This window comes from Bombus pascuorum, chromosome 3, assembly GCF_905332965.1.
Source record: "Bombus pascuorum chromosome 3, iyBomPasc1.1, whole genome shotgun sequence".
NCBI lineage: Eukaryota > Metazoa > Arthropoda > Insecta > Hymenoptera > Apidae > Bombus > Bombus pascuorum.
Window position 1 is genome coordinate 17,651,395 of NC_083490.1, and position 10,943 is coordinate 17,662,337.

A 10,943-nucleotide genomic window follows, 5' to 3' on the forward strand; every position below is an offset into this window, starting at 1 on the left:
ATATATTTATTGCTAGCATGAAGGTATATTAGAGCTTACATATTCAGAACTTATAATTTTTATTTAACTTGACTTCGAAAAGTATGGAAAATATATATGGTTACTTTATTGAACGGCAGTCAGAATTTATAGAAAAAAAGAAGAAAAATAAATAATCGAAAAAGGCCACTACATTCACTCGTCTAATCGTTATTCTGTTAAATATTTAAACTCCAATTGGTTTATGACAACAAATAACATGTTAATAACACATTAATATTTAACTTTATATAAAGATACAGAGGAAAAGAATAATGTGAAAATCCTTGGAGTTTGGTATTTGTGATGGTTCTTAATTAATTATTTATTATATTTACGATTAGATCTTTACGTTATTTATTTATCTTCTGCTTTGCATCTCTTAAATTTACAAAAACTTTAAAGACAGTTCTAGGTAGTTCAATATTAATTCAAGTGTTACTTCAAGTTAATCAGTTAGTGTTAAGTTTTAAGTTAATCAGATAATTTAACTGTTCGTCTCAGTCTTGACTTGAATGACAAATTGTAAAATATCTTCAAATGTAGTGAAGGTAATTAAGAGAAATCAACGATAAGTTCTCCTTGAACGATTCATTAACTGTCAGCAATAATTGTTGGGCGGAGCGTTCGTGAAAGTGGCAACTTTAAGAAAAGCCTCTGGGGGGCGCGGAAACACTCGAAGTGAAAGGGGCGTGTTGAAATCTTCAGGAAGAACGTAAATCTTATTGTTTTAACCTATATTATCGCTTTTTACAATTATCCATTATGAACTTTGTAAACATTAAAAATATATTGCAAAATGTAGCTATTAACGTAAAGATTTTAAGTATTGTAGTTATCAATTTTGTATTTTAAAATATGTATTATATTGTTTTTATATAAAACAGAAAATTGTGACACCATGAATACTAATTTTCCGACATGCACCTTGGGATATTTTAATAATCTTTTAACCTTTGTAGTATTATTTTATGAGAAATGTATAGAACATGATGAAAATCTACTATAAAATGAATTATTAATTGAATAAACATTCAGCAGGCGTTTTAAATGAAAGAAGCAAATTATTTAGTGTAGGCAGACTTATAGTACATACGAACTTAGCAAGAGCAACGGTGCGATAATAACTGTTGGGGTTTCAAGTTCAGTAAGGTTTAATTTTGGGTAAAGCTTGATAGTCGCTAAGGGAGGTTGCTCGTTACACCTTCAGCAAACCGGTGGCTAAAACGGTACACGCGACAACACACTTGGGAAATATGTGCCCGAGTTTCAATCAAAACCGCAATCCTAAGGATTTCTCGATTTCTCATTGTACCCATGTAACTCCATCTATACCACTACAACTTTCCTTCCTTCCATGAAGCGAGATTAAATCGGAGTTATGCTCAATCAATTTTGTATCCTCTACATTAATCTAATTGACAGCCATGCAATTAAATTCTTTTTCTTGTTTTAAAAGTAAACAGTTCTATGAACATGTGTTGTTTCTAAAGAATAAGATAGTAGATCGGGAAAATGGTATAAAATTTTCCGTAGAGGATAGACAGGAGTCACTGAATGCCCAGCAGCTGTTTCTGACAAAAACCATGCGGCGTTACAGTGCTTGGAACAGCAACCATTGCTAACCGGATCTAAACTTATCTGTTAGCAGTGGCATTTAAGATAAATCCATCTGAAGTCGCGCAGCGTGCAAAAGTATACCATAAATTTTAACTAATTACCAACAGGATCTCGTAAACACACGAAAACTTCTGACTTTTCATCGAAATTTTAAGAAGGTTGGAACTCAGTAATAGTTAATGAAAGCTAACCGTTTTTTCTAGAAGTTGCTATAAGATTTTTATTGCGATTTAATATTTCCGATAAATAGTATTAAAATGTAGTATCTAAATTGATGAACGTAGTCACGGTATATCACTACATTAAATGCATTTTAAATATTTCTTACTTTAAATATGATTGTTTCTTGACATGTTTTGTTTTTTAATATGATTTCATAGCAAAATGTGATAATTAGAAAAATTTAACAAAGATATGAGAGAGAAATTGACGATTCATAATCCAAACTTTCTATGTAGAAAATATTATTTTTTAATATTGTATTACCGTTTTTATTCGCTTCCTACACAAATATCTCGAAATATTTGATTTTTGCGTAACTTACTAGAGAAATTAACATTTATTTTGAATCTAGAAATCGTTTTGTAAAGCACATTTTTTATTATTCCTTTATGTTTTATTTTCCCGCTATTAAATATAAAAACAGAAAAAAAGATGGGAAGATTATAATATCAGATAAAATTCCAGTTCGTTAAAAATATCGCAGTCAAAAATTCTATTTCTTTTTTCTTTAGAGATATGTACTATAACTGTTATATAATTATCTTATTTAATTAGTTTAGAAGGACGGAATATAGTGATTGTTTTTTTATCTAAATTCGAAGTCGATGTAGCAAGTGGAATAAATTTCCAATAAAATTATTTAAATCCTAATATTAAGCAAGCAACAGCAGGATGACTGGTGAATTTAATTGACACAAGAAATCTGACTCGACATCGCCAGCTATGACTTAGCTGGCAGACATTCGCTGGACAGATTAAAATACAGCCATTTGCTGGCGTCGAATTCGATTTAATAAATACGTTGCATCTGTCCCCTCCCTTAATGAATTCCTGATTTATCATCCATTAAGGTGTCAGGACGCGCTCGGGTTTCGTTGCTCGGCTCGGACTGGCGGAAATTTATGTGGATAGGTGTGATTAATGCGATGTTCGCGGAAACACACGGACATCTGTGTTAATGGTGACGGATGGCTGCGCTAATGGTGTCAGCCAGCGTCAGGCGTTCTCGTCGCGTTCTCCTCCGCTGACTATAGACTCCTGACCGGCTCTTTCGCTAGATTGAAACTACACTTACATCGCGTCCATCCACTTTCCTCGGGATTAGAAGATTTCACGGATTAATCACACGCTTCGTTGCATCGCTCCGTTACTTTGACAGTTCGTGCAGAGCTTTCGAGAACACTGTCAATCAGAAAAACTTTCTTCAATAATTTCAAACATACGTCTATGAAAAACACCAGGAAATAATAAATTAAAAGTTTTATAATAGCCGTTTTTAGTAGTAATACGTACGTAACAGTATATATTTCGATCGATAATACCTATCTATGAAATTCCTCTTTGTACAGCATTAACAATTACACGAATTAACCAAGTATAATTATTCATTTGAATGTATGTATAAATTTAAATAGATAAAGCCGTTTTTCGAGTTACGTAGGGTTTAGTATACGTATATAGGTGTTCAAACGTAAGTAAAGGTGTTGGAAGAAAGATCTATCTGATTTAATGCTTGGTGATTATGTTAGCGGCAAGTTGAGCTTACAATCATTGACATAGACAGTGGTTAATGGTAATTAATGTTAATGAGTGTTAGATTGGAGATTTCATTGATTAATTGCTTGTGTTCTGTTGTATCCGTTGAATAATATTAGACATATCTGAAAGTAATAAGTTAATTTGTCCGATGTTAAGTACAAGCCTATTACAAGCAACCAACGATCGTACGTGTAAAAATGAGTGATAATAGGAATCAATAGTACGTTAATAACATATATAGATACACGTAGTTCATGTTATAGTGCTGACAAAGGAATCTAATCTATAATAAACTAAGTGAATGTTCGTACATGTACGACAATAATCATGTACCTAAAAGAAAAAAAATTGAAATACTTTATTACAGAAAACACGGAGCTATAATTTGAAACGTTCCTGAAACTTGTCGATGCTTTTTGATAGTAAGGATTTCTTTTATAACTTTACGAATAGTAAGAGGCGTCGAAAGGAACATAACAAAGACATCGGAATAGATGGGAACTGAAGGTTGAACTGCGCAATAGGCGTAACAACGGTCTTAAGAAAGAAAAAATTATATCTTCCGGGACATAGGATGGAAAAAGAAGTAAATTTCATAACACGTCAAAGTTGCTTCGCAACGAGGGGTGTCGAGAAAGTAAAAATAATTTTTCCAGGCAAGATATGCGATTACCAACGAGCTGAACGAAAACTACCCCGACATACACCGACACCGACACCGACACCGACACCGACACCGACACCGACACCGACACCGACACCGACATCGACATCGACATCGGATGGTCCTTGAATGGAAAGGGAAGGAAAGCTGCGGAACGCGTTGGGTAGGCAGGTAGGCAGGCAGGCAGGCAGATATTGAGCTCTATATTTCCATAAGCTGATATTTACGCGGCAATATACGCGGCCGTGCCCGCTACTTTATGGTCCTCGTAAATATAGCGGGCCGCCGGGAATTGGCTGGCAAGGCGGCCGCGTTCTCTCTCTCGTTCTCTATCCTGTCTCCCTATCACCCTCTCCCTCTCCCTCTCTTTCTCCCTGTCTCTTGGTCACTCTCTTTCTCTCTTTCAACATTCCCCATGCCTGCTTGCCTGCCCTCATCCGGCGCAGAGACATAAATCGCCGCCAATTGTAAATAATACGCGACATATGCTGATCTCCGTTTCTACGTACCAACGCCGCGGCGCAGTGCGGCACGACGTACGTACGCGCGTACAGCCGGCGTGTAGACGTTAAGAATTCAGCCCTGCAGAAGATCGGTAAATTCAGTTGCTGCCATCCAAGAAATGAGTACTTCATCCAATCGGCCACGTTACATCAACTTTACGCTTTCTAATGTTTATACCTTCCCAAAATTGTTGCCCGCTATTTTTACCTTATTATCGTAGTCATAAAATTGGACAAGGTGCAGGAAAGCCTCTTGTCAGAAGAACCAATCTGCAGTTAAACGTTAAACGCTCTGAGCCAAGCTGGTTTGACTTGGTATTTAAAATGTGCAATTACTACGTACTAAGGTAATTGCTAGAACGCAAGAGAATTATTATAAAAGAATCGTATAACTTTAGAACGTGTCACGGCGAAAACAAAAACTTGGTTTGTACATACGTACGTATATACGTTGAGATAAAAATTGGTGTTTGTATGCGAGTAGCATTTTTATGGAAATTTTACCGGATCAGACGTACAACTCGATGCTGCAGCAATGTCAGATATGGAATTTTTCTATCTTTTACCCTCTACGACCAGGTGACATACGAGCATAAGTTATAACCAAGATTAAAAAAACTGCAGTATAAGAATTAGTACGGTTCTTCTACGGATTGAGTGCCAGTAATATTAATAAAAATCGACAATGATCAAAAGTAACCAAAATGACAATCCAAAATGTGTCTTCATCGACAATGGTTATCAGTGTCGCAAAAAAATTCTGTTATTAACAATAGCTATCGGCAATTAAAAGAATTCCATTATTGATAATTGTTACTAGTAAAGAAAATTAATGGTTATTTAAAATCAGAATATCAAAAAATTAATACTCTTTAATCATTTAATTTTCTGAAGCATTTATTTAAGATTTAGTGATCATTGTCTTTCATTTAAACAAAAATCACTTTCTTCTCAACGACCTTTGTCGTCAAATTTCTACAAATAACTATTATTTTTGATTCCTGTACGTTGCCGTGGTGTTGAAAGCATTTGGATTTCGCGTACATACCGTAACGGTATACGTTTCCCACTTTCCCCACGCGATCGTATACTCTAAGCACAAGCGAATGCACACCTTCGAGGATGATGGATGACACTGCATCTGTGTTCAGATACAACCCGATCGTTTCTATGTACCAATACATTTCCAAAACGTAGCATATATTCTATTTTATATGTAGATAAGTCATACAGATATTTATGACAAGATAGCTTAATAAAAAAGATTAACTTTTTGATATGAAAGTGGCTTGCAGAAAACAAATATTTTTATTCTTTATTTTAGTATCTAATATTTGAATGGAATATCTTGATAGAGTTAGGTGATAGGGTTTTAAAACTGTAAACACTTTCTATATGGTATACTTGTAAAATAACTTCATTTATCTACATTCCTAAAATATTACTTGGTATTTGAGAGATAGTAGAAATTCTTTTGATTCGATCTCCTATTTTTCTTACGCGATAACATCTTCGATACAACACGATGTAATCTTTTTAGATCGGCCGAAGTAGACTTAGATCACGCTGTAAGATCTTACTTGTAGTCTGACTTTGGTTGGCAGCCGGTGATTATCCGTGAAGTGGAAAGGGGCTGATAGATGGGGGTGCTTCCCGTCGATATGCTCTACCACACGCTACTACTTTATCATCCCTCGGCACCCGGCCGTCCATCATTCGCAATCACTTCCTTGCGCATTTACTCTCCGTGAGGTGAGGCGATCAATTCAAATTTCGTTTCGCTGCACATCTTCCAAGTTGCAACCATTTTCAATTTTCTGAAAGCTCCTTGACAATCAGAATCGCGTAACATTCTTATTGAAATGTAAAATAATTATTGAAGTTTAGATTTACAATATTTAAATGAAACGTACGTTTGCAAAATATATATACAATTTTAAAAATAATGTTTACAAGATTGATAAAGCTGTCATATTTATAATCTACATAAATATTTGATTGTTATAATCATTTATGTAAACAAACTATTTTTGGATAACTAATGCAAATAAAGTTGATCGTATACAGAGTGAAACATAGAAATCTGACGATTCATTATAATCGAATGACGAATAAATCTAACAAATTTTTGAGGTTTAGATTTGTTTCCGTTAAAGAAGAACGCAGAGAATTGTGTAGCAGTAGTTATAAAATATATTTTGTAGTAGACTATCTATGAAATGATATAAATGTTTTAAATCAATACGTATATTTTATTAGCATATGAAGAAACTTAGAGCACATATACGCTACATTGCCTACTTTTCAACCTTTATCTTGTATATTTTTGAAACTTTCAATATATAAATACTTATTTATAATGTTTAGTTCAGTAGTTTCACTATTAAATTTTGTAGATGGTGTTCTTAACTAAAATATGCTAAGACAAATGAAATTCATTTACATCAGATTGTGCCGTTGATAAATTCTGACTGCGTTGATGACGTCTCTGTGGGAAATTATGTATATCGCTGCGAACTGACACATTAATTAACTCGGATCATTTTCTATGCTATTATTTCCTCTATTTAAGACTTCTAACACGTAAAGTGTTGTTTCAGAAATATATGCGATGTAACTTTTACGTTTGATACCTTTATAGATTTATTTACTGCATAGTTTTATTTAAGTATGTTCTTTATATAAGAAAGTTAAGAATAGATTAAACACTATACTGTAAGACTTACAAAAAGGTATTTATATTGCAGCTTACATAAGTATCTTTTCTCTGATATATTTAAATCATTACAATTAACATGATACAGTAATAACATTAAAATGTAGCTAATCAAGTAAGAGAAACGTATTGCGATAATTTACTTAAGGTAAATATATAAGTATTTTATTAGTAATTTATTTTAATTCTTCAGCATATGCAATAAAGTCGCAAAGATAAAAACATATCCGTGTATATTTCAATTTTCCATGGAATATAATTTTACTAGTAGTTACTAAATTATATAAATACTTTCTTTGAATAATGTGCAGTTAAAGACATATTACTTAATAATTATATAGATATTAGCGTCAAACGTTACGAGAAAAAAGCAATATGTTAAATATTAACATATGTTAAGTAATAAAATATAATATTTAAATAATAATATAATAATAAATAAAATATAATAATTATCTTACGTTGAATTATTGTAATTGATAATTATTTGATATTTCGTAAACAATGTAATCAGTTGTAATCAATTTTTATACAAATAAACAAGCATGGATTAAAATTTGCTACGTAATGTACTATGTTATGAAAGTAATAAAATATCAATTACTTATCAATTACTATTGATGTTACTACATATGTTAACAGCAAATTATATTGTTAACGGTAATTTATATATATATATATATATATATATAAATGTAATCAATGTTTTACTTCTTCTTAAAAGAAACCTGAATTTGTTGGTTCGGAGAAATGATTAAACGATAATTTGAAATCTTTCAACAAACCTGATTCGTCAAGCTTTTGTAAAAGGTAATACCATTCTTCGACAAACCAAGCACCATTTATCTCACAGTTTCTTGTCTTCTTTCTACTCCATTTACCGTTACGTCCGGAACATTAATTTCCTCTTATAGCCGCGAAGAGTCGTGTTTATCATTAGTTCCCCGCCACTTAGTCCTGGAAAATATACATATATAAGGCTTCCCCTGACAGCAGGTTATACCTATATCGTAAGTGTAAAGCCTACATGGTACATAATAATTTTGAGCCTGGAAACCAAATGATCGAAAAAAGCGCGCAGCTGCTTGCCATAATTTCATCGAGTAAAGTATCTTCAAACGTTGCAATAACTGTCAAGAGGGTACATGGTGGAAAGCCTGATATAAGAGGTATAGGAGGTACGTCTGTTTCGATTTGTCTTGAAAATCTCTTGTTTTTATAAAAAGGTGTATAAGTAATTACCGATTTTTTAGTTACAATTAATTCGATTTCTATTTCTACTACGTATTATAGTAATTGCAAATGGTAAATGCAAGGCTTTAAAGTATTATGGTTTGTAATATTCTTAAAGATATATGAAATACACTTATATTGTCTTAAACTTATGGTCGAACGGTGATTTATATATATAAATGTTTTGTTTGCATGTTTTTATAGTATACCACTACAAATTGTTAGATCGTTGTAAATCTTATGGTTGCTAAGGATGACAATTTATTATGCTACATGCTACATATTTCTAGTCTTCGCTATACTTCCTGTCAGATTTTCTTTCCCTTTTCAACTTAGTTGATACGTGACCTCGTGGTGTATTAACGGTACTAAATAAATTCCACGATATAATCTACGGCAAGCCAAAGTTAATAACCCAGAGAGTTTACGATGAAGTACATCGTTAGCTTAATTTTATTCGCTGTAAGTAACGATGCGTGACTGGCTGATGGTTAGAGTTAGAAACGGGAATGTATTTAGTTGACACAGAAGTATCCAGATACATAATAGAATTTATTTCCTCCTTTGTCTTATTTAATACCGATGGTGAGCGCCAATTAATTTAAAAATAACGAGGAATAATGTAATACAATATGTTAGCAGTTTTGTGCGTGACCTGTTGAAACTCCTTGCGTCGACTAAAATTTTTAATTTTACGTTTTATTATTATTCTGTGTTCAATTTTTACCTGCGACCACTTTTAAATGTTATAGTCATGTGAATATCTTTCGCAACATAGTTTTTGGAAGAAAATGAAATTCAATTACTATGGCAAATTATGTCTCAGCTCACTTCCTGTACATTAATTGACGGAAAATGTTCAAATTCATGGTTCTTCTTCGTAAATACAATTAGTCTAATTGTCTCAAATTATACAGGGTGTCACAGGAATCGTATGATTGGCAATAGGATGATTCTACGTGAAGAAATAAGTAAAAAATATGGAATAGAATTTCTCACTTCCGATAAAATCGAGTTTGTAGTCAAATAAACCTAAACTTGGCTAATTCTGGATTGAACAGAAATAAATAATAGACAGGAATGTAGAATTTGTGAGATGCTGTGTATTTGATAAAAATAAATTTGAGAACTTATCGTGCCTGCATACCAGGGCAGTTCTCAATCGAAATGTATAAGCTTTATTTTCTTATAAATGAAGCCCTAAACAGAGAAATTTATTTCAAATTCGATTTTCTCGAAAATGAAGCGAGATGTGAAAAAATTTTATTCTATATGCTGAACTTGTTTTTTCACGTAGAACCGTGTCTGTTAAGACACCCTGCATGTATTACGTGTATTTTTACAAGTAAGCGAACCAAATAAAATAAAACAGATTAGATGCATTGAAATAGTAAAAGTATCAACTTCTATCTAATAGTTTTATTGACGAGTAATCGTGACTCCAATCTTCAAATATGATTTAAATATATAGTATTCGGAAGCGCGTACTTCCTAATGAAAGTAGTAAATATTGTACATCTACAACGATATGAATTATCATTAAATAATGAAAGTATGCTGCATCGCATCCGTTTGAATGGTTGAAACAGTGCATACGGTTGCCACGAAGGAAGACAGCTGGTAATCCCTTGGAATAAACGTAGTAGCCGATAGTTGGATATGCCGCAACACTTTTCGTCCGCGTGGAAGATATTTTCGTGGTGCTCTAACGATGTGTCACGAGATCTACGAGGCTGTTTGTCGGTGAGCACAAAAATAGGCCTCACTCTGCACTCACTTCATCACTCGAACGAGCCGCGATAGCAGCAATGCGCCTCCCCTTCTTCTTGTCGTTAGACAGAACGGATGCCCGACGACTGGTTGGCTGAAAATGTTGGCGACGTCGTGCATGCCATTAGCCCGGCGTCGCGACGTTACCGTCGGATTAACCTCAGCCGAGGGTTACGCACGTGAACTTTGCGATTTCATCGAAGCTATGCGTTTTCAAAATTTTATGGTATCTTGGCGTCGCGTCGTTAGGTTCTCGCTATTTGACTACAGGAATGTTTCTCGCGGATAGATACGTCTGTGTATTTTATTTACTGAACATTTACGCGTCATGGTTAATGGAAATTTACTTCGTCGTTGCAAATCTATTGACGAAATGCCAATTCTGACGGAAGGAGAACACTGCAAAGTTCTACAACTAACTGATTCATAGCTACAATTGATGTCAAGTTTTTTTATATGTATACATATATTATTATGTTCAGAATTTATACTTAATTTTCGGTTATCATTGAATTCGTATAAAGCTCCGAAATATTACGTACGTATTATAATAAATAACGACCTAAAGGAATAACCATTTATTTTATTATATGTTTATCTAGTAGCAAAGAATTTCTGTAGGACGCTATACGAGTACGTTATTCGAACCGGTAGAATC

General features: G+C 33.5%; 1 long non-coding RNA gene across 1 annotated transcript; it reads right to left on the reverse strand.

Annotated features, from left to right (window-relative positions):
- Nucleotides 1-5,967: 5,967 nt before the first annotated feature.
- Nucleotides 5,968-10,369, reverse strand: LOC132905154 (uncharacterized). The gene is made up of 3 exons (XR_009657749.1): nt 10,112-10,369; nt 8,068-8,239; nt 5,968-6,393 (listed from the first exon to the last, which is right to left on the reverse strand). It is a non-coding gene; the product is annotated as an uncharacterized LOC132905154 (long non-coding RNA).
- Nucleotides 10,370-10,943: the final 574 nt, after the last annotated feature.